We start from the raw sequence: 10950 nt of genomic DNA on the forward strand, positions 1-10950 counted from the left end.
CTTTGTGCTACTTGCCTGTCCCGTTCAGCAGGATACTATAACCTAACCCTTTCCCTAATGGCATTAAAAGGTGCAATTAATCAATAAAAAGGGTCAGTTAATATTCTCCACACATAAGTGCTGAACATCAGAATAATACACTCTCTTGTGGTTGGCAATCCATCATTTTGTGGTTTAGCTCAAAAGGAAATTGGCAGGACAACCACAGTGCACACCATGGGATTGCTCCATGGATCTGGAGCAGCTCTCATATCTGCTGCAGAGAAACATTTTCTCAGCTGAAAGAGTTTTTTTAAAATAAATAGAACAGTTTGTAGGGAGTAAAATTTTCTTTCTGTGGTTTGAGAAACTTTCTTTTTACTTCAAAGACGTAAGTGGTATGAGGGAATCCCCTAGCAGCTATAGGCCCTGGGAATTAAAATTTTTCCCTCTGTTCCCTATTCCCTAAGAAACATAGCATGAATCCTACTACCATATATTTCTCTAAGAAGCCTTCTGTGGAAAGAGAGAGGCTTGATCAGTGCATGCGCCTGCTCACATTTAGAAGACTAAGAGACTTTAGAAGACTGAGAGAAACGTTGGCTTGATATTCATTCCCATCCTCAAGCTCTCTGCACTATGTACATTACAAGGTAACATTTCCATTGCAGGAGGCAATGTGGGAAACAAGGACTGAGGTATCCTTGCCTGAAACCAAATCAATTAATTTGCTCTACAGTTCTCAAAGGTCCTTCTCTTAATAAAGGGCTGACCTGGATTCAGAATGTTTTTGGCTCTTGTGTATCACCAGTGCTCTGCAGATGACCTGGAATAGTTTACTGGCAGATGTAGTCTTCTTAGGAATATCTTCTTTTCTTGCACCATTTCAATGCTGTTTATAGTTATATGTAATTCATATTTCTCTACTGCTTCATATTTCTTAATCTTAATTCTGAGTTGCTGGCGATTTTTCTAACTAAAATTGTGTTGATATTTTTTTCAGCTGTTCCTTGAATTGGGAATATTTTTGTTATCCAGAAAATACCATTATAAAGTGAGTTGCTTTGAACTTTCAGCTTTCCGGTGAGTAATTAAAATATCCCCTTCAGTTATCTGTGCGTTTTCTGTCTGAAGCTGCCATGAACTTAAAGCAGGTTTTCATCCCAGGCTGTTTTATCTATGTCTCAATGTTAATGTTTCATTTCATGTAACAAGCCATTGTTTTTTTTCTGGAGCTCAGGCTTTTCTGTTACACTGAGTTTCAACAAGCCTGGCCTTACTTATCACAGAATCACAGAATATGTTCAACTGGAAGGGACCCACAAGGATCATGGTCATTTTGTGTCCGCCTGAGCCCATTTAGTACAGAGGTGGGTTAATTTTAAGATTTGGTACTTCTTTAGAAAAAGATCTCCTAGAAGAAAGATATTTGCAGGATATGGCTGCATCCTATGTTCCTTGTTCTCTCAACTGTTCTTTTTTATACACCTTTGGATTCCCTATAATATGTTCCATGTGTGTAGACTATGTTTTACGGATGAAGTGGATTGGCAAATTAAGCTACCTGGCTATGGAATTCAGGTCCTTGAACTGCAGTGCTGAGTCTTTTATTAGAGTGCAGAAAAGGGAAATTTATAACAGACGTCAATAGATTTGAGATACTGCGGGACAGTGGTGGGCTTAATAATGAAGAGTTTCAAAAAGGGCATTTCTGCAGAACTTCACAATTGGTGTCTGGACACCAGTTGGCCTAACATTTGTTTAATGATTTGGGGTTTTTTTAGGGATATGGCCAAACAATATAAAATGAACTTCATGAACTTCATGAACAACCATAAGAAGCTGAGGGTCTGAAGTTGCTTGGTACAGAAGTCTTCAAAGTGCCTAATCTGTGAATTTTTAAATTAGTAAATATTATAATTTATTATAATTTTTGTCAAGAATAGTATTTTCAAATGGTGTAAATTAGTTATAAATAATCTTCATCTGTGGCTGTCTGTACACTGATATAAAAAAAATTACTTGCAACACTTTAATACAGCAATTTTTATTTTGAAAGTTAATTTAAAATTAAAACACTGCAGCATTCTAAGCAATGCAACATAGGTAAATTCTGTGCTAAAAATAACCAAAATGCTAGGGACTATAATTATACACCACCTTTGTCTACAAGTTGGTTAGCAGAAATATGACTGGACAGCCTGCAGACAACTTTCTGTAAGAGGGATATTCAAAGTGGAGAAGGTGGAGACCTCATAGGTGTCTACAACTTCCTCACAAGGGGAGGTAGTGGGACAGGCAATGATCTGCTCTCTGATGGACAATGAGAGGACCAGAGAGAATGGCATGAAGCATTTTCCAGGTTTTGGTTGGATATTAGAAAAAGGTTCTTCACCCAGAGGATGGTTGGGCACTGGAACGGGCTCCCCAGGGAAGTGGTCACAGCACCAAGCCTGACAGAGTTCAAGAACCATTTGGACAATGCTCTTGGACACATGGTGTGATTCTTGGGGCTATTGTGTGCAGGACCAGGAGTTGGACTTTGGTGCTCCTAGTGGGGCCCTTCCAATTCAGGATATTCAATGATTCCATGATTCCATGAAATTTCTGTCTCTTTTCCCACCTGTTACTTCTCTTAGTAACAATTTAGCAACCTTTTCCTGAGTGAAAAGCAACATATCCATAGTCATCATAATCAGTAGCAGAACTGTAGTGTCTTTGATCTCCAGGAACTGAAGAGCAATCCATTGTGCTAAACACTATACGAACACTGCATCTGTGTAAATGTAGCTTTAGAAGAAGCACTCTCACTTGCTCCAAGCAAGATAAGAAGACTGGCAACGATAAAATAGCTGAATCATCATCAGACACTCTCTCTCCTTTTCTGATAAAGCAAACATTGCTGTTACCATGAGAAGATTCATTGTGACTCAGCTGTTCTCTTTTACAGTGCCTGAGGGACTATGCTGGATCTCTCCTTGGTCATTGGTGGCAGTTGTAATGGCCTTGAAGTCGTCAGCAAAAATATTTTCATTCCTTATGAGCTAAGCTGTTTCTTGATTGTCTGGCCTCTTTCCCTCAAAATTTGCAATGAGTTTGTAAAAGAAGATGGCAATAAAAAAAAATTACTTGGAGGGATTGTTCTAGTAATAGTTTGTAATATATTTTAATGATTCTTTTCATTTACTGAATAACATTTAAGGTAAAATCTCATTCCAGACACACACAGTTCTGCTATTAGTGCCATTTCTGTGTTACATTAACTTCTCATAACAAGATCTGTTTTATGAGGGTAGCTTCATAAGAGAAGTTTCTTTTTCATTTGCAGTTTGCTAAATTATAGCAGTTTCTGTGTCTGACTGCTAAGGAACGGGGCCTTCTATTTGGCTACAGTTTTAGATAAATACATTATTTATGAAAATAGGCATTTCTCTTATGTATCAGGAAATAGTTTGCATAATCCCCAGCTTCTTGCAGTAATCCAAACATGATTCATTTACTTTTCACAGGTTTTGATGGCGGAAGAACATAAGAAAGCCACTTCAAAATACACCTTCTGAGGCCAGAGACAAACTTGACCTCTTCTCAAACACTTCTACTTTGCTCAAAGAGGCTGACCCATGGGATCGATGCCAAAGGAAGGTGCTCAGGGCCCAGGGTCTGGGATGCTGAACATGGCACTTTTTCAAGGTGAAATAGCAACACAGAAGGAGGATATTTTTATGAGTAAAAGTACTTGCCTGATTCTCCTGTCACTGCTCAGTGACTTGCATTTATATATACTATTTAAAGATTCGTTAAATGCATAAATATGTGTAGTCTGTGACACGCAGCTCAACAGATATTAAAAGATCCCAGCCTGTGGTTATGATTTAACTTGCTCTTTAAGACTTTTGCAACTGCTTCACATTTTCTACGCGTTTTTAGTCTGTAAGATGAAAGCTGGATTGTGGTGATAGCTCAAAGAGCCTTCCCTTCCCTTCCCTTCCCTTCCCTTCCCTTCCCTTCCCTTCCCTTCCCTTCCCTTCCCTTCCCTTCCCTTCCCTTCCCTTCCCTTCCCTTCCCTTCCCTTCCCTTCCCTTCCCTTCCCTTCCCTTCCCTTCCCTTCCCTTCCCTTCCCTGCCCTGCCCTGCCCTGCCCTGCCCTGCCCTGCCCTGCCCTGCCCTTCCCTTCCCTGCCCTTCCCTGCCCTGCCCTTCCCTGCCCTTCCCTGCCCTGCCCTGCCCTGCCCTTCCCTTCCCTTCCCTGCCCTGCCCTGCCCTGCCCTGCCCTGCCCTGCCCTGCCCTCCCCTACCCTCCCCTTCCCTCCCCCCTCCCCTTCCTCCCTCCCCTAACCTTCCCTTTCCTAACCTTCCTAAACCTTTCCTTCCCAAACTTTCCCTTCCCAAACCTTCCCAAACCTACCCTTTCCTTCCCACATCTCCCCAAACCTTTCCAAACCTTCCCTTGCCAAACCTTCCCAAACCTTCTCACTTTTTTGAAGAAAGCAGGATTGGTTATTTTTATTATTTTTTTTATACCAACATCGAGTGGAAAACATTTGTATTTATTTAAGTGTTTAAGGAGGATCTGCTCATAACCTCCCAGCAAGACAGTAAATTCTTCCATGTATTGACTTCATCAGTTATCCCTACTGGCTTTTCACATGCCTGAGGGATATTTAGTCAGACAGATTCTCTCTAATGTACAGGAATCTCCAGGGAAGGTCAGCCAGACAAGCAGCACTTATTCAGAAATAATGTGATGTGTGCGTGTGTGTGTGAATGGCAGGTTACTGACATGGTGCTGAGGAAAGACAGTAAGAGCACCACTTTCCTTGTCAGCTCCTTCATAAGAATAACCCTGGTTTCAGAACTGAAGAACCTTCCTTGCTCTGCCCTCTGCACTCCAAACAGCAGGTCCTTCCCAAAATCTGATTTGAGGTGTTCATTGTCCAAATCTTTGAAACAATCACTTTTGCTAATGTATGAGTGAACACTGGACCAAATATTGCAATGGTGGATGGTGTGTCTGGTGGGTTCACTCAAACGCCATTGTGCAGAATGAGAGTTTGGCATCCAGTAAGGGGTCTACAGACTGAGGACTCTTCAGGGTTGCATCTGTGTTTCACTCCTCTCCTGATGTTCATCTTCTCCCTGAACCAAGCATCAAATTCAGCTGGCAGGCAAACATGACCCCTTACAAAACTGCATCTGATATGTATGGTCATGAGATGGGGAGCAGGCTGCAAAGGTGGGCATACGAGTCTGTTTTTATGGGGAGGAGGGAACTCGACATAGGGGAAAATCGTGTAAGTCACATAAGTCACATTGAGCAAATGAGATTTGCTTTCTCTATGTCCTCTGAGTGCTAGGAAAGCTCTCCCTAACCACAAAGCTCAATATTCAAATGTTAGTCCTTACCTTACAACTAATTCACCTTAACAGGGTTATATATGTGAATAGCCTCACTGGGATCAAAGGAGATATTTACCTGCATGCAGTGCCGTGCACACACATTTGCAGGATCAGGCCCTCCACACACACAGCAGCTTTCATTGCCCTGCCTGTTGCTAAGCCACAATCTGAAGTGAATTAAGGAAAGTGAAGAGAAGCATATGCTTACATGGCAAGACTGCTGGAGAATGGTTTAAAGTGTTAAAGGTTTAAATCACACCAAGGCTATAAAAATCAACTTTGTTTATGGAGCGGTGCAGAGACCTATTGTACTTCATATCGATCAATCCATTGAACACCTGGTTCAAAATGTACAATTGAAAGCTGGGGAAAAGTGCTAAATTGAACAATCTAAGTAACCTGTGAACCTGACAGTCATAAATCAATGGAGATGTTACACATAGTTAACCCTAACTAGTTAGCAAATTTTTAGCTGTGTTACCTGGTTAGGAGCTAGTTTACCATTTCAGAATTGTATTAATACAGAAAACATCTTTGCACTGAATGTTCCTCAGTAAACAGAGCATGAGGTTCACTGAAGACTTCCTCCCTTGCTGCTGTACCAGGTAAATCTTGCTTGAATATCAGCTTGGAAAAAAGGACATTTGAAATTAAGAAACAGGCGTACAAAAAGACACACTGTCAACTTTGGGGGACTTAAAAAGTATGGATACAAAAGATATAAGATCCACTTTTCAAAGATGCTTTATTCCGCACAGAGGGTTATTCACATCTGTATAGGCTTTGACAAACACTGAATTTTCTGATGCCAGTGCTGTTTTGTTACTTTTGTTCACAGGTTCTTTACAGACTTGGAAAGACTTTGGTTTGCTGGCCCATCTTATCTTACATATGGCTGGCAACATTTGCCTTCCTTTGCTTCCTAAGGCCAGTAAAAATGCTGAGTTTTTCAGGCAGGCTCACAAGAACTTCTTGGTCCTGTTAAACCATTTTGCTTAGGGTTAATTGCATCCACATCTCTAGTCCTCTATTAGCTTTTACATTATTTTATCCTTTCAGCTCAGGCTGAGAGGTCTGCAGTCACCTGGGTTACACATATAACTTTAAAAAAAAAATGGTGTGATGGTGGCTTTTTTTCTTCTTTTTTTCTTTTTTTTTTCCCTGTCCTTCTTGGAACTCCTCCAGTGTTCTCAGACTTACCAAAAAGCAATATTCATGATTTTGAATTTTCTTCAGTCAGCTTTTTTAAACCTCTTCTTTGGAAATTATGCAGGTCTGCTGATTTAAATAGCTATTTAACATTCTACTGATTTACTGGAATGAACAACATTGCATTGCCTTCTTATGACAGAACTGATTTTGTCTGTTTTTCCTTTAAGCAGATATCAGATTTACAGAGCATACAAATTTTTGCATACATTATTAACACGGCTATATGTCTGTGTAGTCGAGACCAAAAATTTTTCTTGTTATCCTTAACTCTGATGAAAAACCTTACTTCTTGTTTCCATCCTTATCAATTTTCTGTAGTTCTTATCTTCTGTCTAATTCTTATGAATTCTGATAAATCCCTTTTTTTCTAGTGTAATTATTTTGATTTACATAGCTGCTTTCACTTTTATGCAATTCAACATTTAGGCTAGCCCACTTTTCATTCTTTTTTTTTAAAACCTCTTGCAAAATGTTTTTAAACAGTTTCCAGTTATTATCCACATTTCCTGTCTAATTTCTTTCTCCCAACTGATTTAACTCATAATTGTTTTCAGCTTTGTGAAATTGGCTCTTACGATTCATCACGTATACATATTACTGGTCTGGACTTAATTCTGATTATATATAACAAACAGAAGCAAATCATGATCACTTTTATCTAAACTACTGCTGATTTCTAAAGTGTGCTTCTATGATACTTTATTCTCATCTATAAGGATAAAATAATGCAATATAGCATTCCAAAAGTGTTGGATGCAGCATTTTTAAGGAACTCATAATTTATGGCATATTCCAAGAATCTATTAATTTGGTGGCATGATAACTCCAAACCACGCTATTCAAATTGAAGTGCTGACTTTGCATGGTTTATTTTTGTTCTTGTTTTATGGATACTTACTTAAGGAGATAGTTTTTCTCTTTTCCTGGTAATTACTTGCAGTTTTTGTGTTACATAACACACACAAAAAACATCATTTTATACTGCTTTTGTAACACACCAATCTACAGATTAAGAATTACTTATGTCTTTGAGACTGTTTCCTAGTTTTGTCCAATTTCTTTGGCTTTATTTTAATGACTTAATGGAATTTAGAAGGAGAGAACTGGCTTCCCAAATAGTCCTTACCAAGGAAAAGTAATGGATAAGAAGTAGAATATATTTAAGAGTTCCACCCCAGTCGACATTTTAAAAAGGACCTAGTGCCTATCTCAGCTTTTTTGCCTTCGTGTTGCTTTCATCAACAGATTGCCAGATGGTAAAGTGGATTAGAGTCAGTCTTCAGTACTACAGTACCAGTGCTACTAAAGGTTTAACCAAGTCACCTTCCAAAGGCTAATCCTGCTGGCTGCTGTCTAATATATTTTCCCTTGGTAACCCATCCTGTTTCACTCACCATTACATTTAGAACAAGCAGCTGTAGAGAGCGTGTAAAATCAGAGAATAATGCAACTTGAAAATGCAAAGGTTGTTCCATAAATAAGCATCTGACTTGCAAAAGAGTCACTCTTGCTATGGCAGTTAATTAACAAACAAGTCGTGTCTGTGCTCCTTCCTGGTGGCTGCAGTAATCTTCTTGCCTGGTCCAAAGAGCTGAACATAAAAAGATTGTCACAAAGCGTATGGTGTGAAGGAGAATTTGGCATTTGGGAAAACAAATTTAAAGCAACTCCAGAAGTTTTCCCTCTACAAATGCTGTCACAGTTGGCAGCAAGGGACATATTTACAATTGAAATGCAAACTTGGTCATTGAGGACACTTTTTTCAGGGAGATGTGGATCAAATATGTCCACTGGGTTACAATGCTGAGACCACCCAGGCTTTTGCTAATACTAGTGTTTACATAAAAAGTTAGAAACAAGCTCCCCTCCAATTAGAAAGCCAATATCTAACTAGATGCTAGCTTGTTATATACCCTGTAGTCTGAATGTTAATAACTTTGACCTCCTTCAGTTTAATCTTAATCTCCTTGACAGAACAAGTGAATTTTGGGTTATACTTTACCAAATTGTTCCCTTTGTTTTCTTTCCTCTCTTATGTTTCCAACAGTGACTTTGTCACATATTGCAGACCCAAATGAAAGCCTGTCTTCTTTTTCAATCAGTCATATCACTAAGTATATGAGCAGAAAAACCCTTGTGATTGACACTGCTTCAACAAAAGCAGATTCAGTTTGCAGATGATAAGAGGCAAAGTCATACAAGCAGTGTTTACAAAGCAGTGAAGGAGTAAAAAAAAAATTATGATAAAAGGACCAATCTTATTGTTTTACTAGATGAGAGAATGGTTCTTTGTGTTTGCTCTAGCAGAAGCCGACAGATTGTCTCCCACCTCCCTTGTACACTTTTGGCAGCAAAATAATTTCCAGAAAATTCTGTATCAAATGCTGGCTGGTAGATTAAAAAAGGGCTCTGGAATGTCTGGAAAGCTTCAGAAAGCAGAGGAGTTCCTGCACACGATAGCACATGCATGTGCTACCTACAGCATGCTATAAAATTGAACATTATCTCCCTCAAGAAGGGGCAAGAAGATATTAGAGTAACAGAAGCAAATGGAAAGCAAAGCAAAAGGAAAAAGAAACAAAGCTATGTGAAAACATATTGAACTGGCTGATCTGATGTGTTTTCTGTTGTATGGCAATCTCACATCTATCAGGAACACTCTTCCTGATTTCTTCACTCTAAGAGAGACCAGACCCACGTCAGCTCTAATCGAAAGGTGTCCCAGCTTTCAACCCGTGCTCCTGGTGCTGGAGTGCTTGTATGGTAGTATGGCCAGCAAAGGTCACAGAAGTACCATTTCCATTTCTTGGTCCCAAATGCTGGAGTGCGATGACTGGAACAGATTCAGAGTGGTAGCGCAGTTTATATTGGAAGGGACCTCGGGAGGTGACATGATCTGAATGCTGCTCAAAGAAAAGCTGACTTCAAAATCAAATCTAGACTGCCCAGTACACTTTTGATATTCCTACTGGCAGCAGGGTGTCCCACTGGGTTTTTTTTAGGACAGCACATCTGTACATAAATCTGTTTTAACCTTATGTAATGGCCACTATTGACTGCACAGGAGGCAGGACAGAGAATTAAAATCCAAGATGATCTCAACAGGTGAAGGACAGGATACCCTTGCTTTCCATCTCCTCTACTGTTCATTAGTTTCATGGCTTAATTCCTATCTCTTGCTAGCAGAGCCAGGCAGCTTTGTCCTTTCAACAGCTGAAGTCACACTGGTTCACCACCCTTCACCAAAGGTTGTTGAGCAAGTGTTTCCAATTTTTTTTCTCTACAAGATGAAGCCTGCCAGCTCAGTTATGTCCATCAGTGAGCATGAATATCTAGCTGTAAAATAATCAGTTGTCATAGTCATTATTGAAATAGGTTGCACATAGAGCATATGAAGCAATAAAAGGCAAGACAAAACTGTTTTAATGATTCTCCCCTAAAAGTCTCTACGGAGTATGCTCATTGTGTCTGTCTAATCTAACTGTCCCCACAGGCTATATGAGAAGCAGTACTAGCACTGAGGGAATAGCAAACACCTCAGGTTTCACTGAAACATTTCATCCCATTCTGCCCCACTAAAAAGACATTGACACTCTTAGAGAACATTACTTGAGTTAAAGACAGGTACTCTGTTGGGAGAAAAAAATTGACTTACCAAGTGATGAAGTACAGGCAATTTTAATTTTATTCAGAACAATTGCAAATAATGGCAAATAACACAATGAGTTTCACAGTGAGCAAGGCATTCTGGCATGTATTTCTGAATCCTGTTCAGATTATTGGTGTTTAGCAAGTTACCAAACATCAGCAGAGACACAGGAACTGTACCTACTTTTGCTTTCAGCTTGTGGAAAATGTGAATATATTTGATTTAGTGTGTCTTTCACTACATGCTAAGACAACATTTTAAATACATATTTTTTTGTTGCTAGTAAATTCTTGCATATGGATACATTTAACATCCCTGCCACAGTACAGAAGATGTACAGTAATTTGTTAATTTGTGGTAATGTGATCAGGTGGTTCATCTCTATCTCACATTTGTGCTGTTTCACTCTCATGACTTATTCTTGCAAACTTCCATGAATTAATAAATAAGAACCCTGGCCAGCTAGCCTTCAATGACTTTTCCATGGAAACATCTGTATTGAAAAATAAAGCTGTGAAACATTTTGCATTCTCAATTTCTAACAGTTACAGCACTCCTCTGGTACATTAGTTAGAGTAATTTGGGCTTTAGAACAAAAGTAAGTATCTATAACACAGGCACACAAAATGAATACCAGGGAAATCAATCAAAGAGTGATAAACTTTTATTAAAAAAAGACATCACTCTCTGGCAATTCATAAAACAAGTCTCCAAA

The sequence above is a fragment of the Manacus candei genome, unplaced genomic scaffold (assembly GCF_025592945.1).
Source record: "Manacus candei isolate 608988 ecotype Guabito, Panama unplaced genomic scaffold, ASM2559294v1 h1tg000011l, whole genome shotgun sequence".
NCBI lineage: Eukaryota > Metazoa > Chordata > Aves > Passeriformes > Pipridae > Manacus > Manacus candei.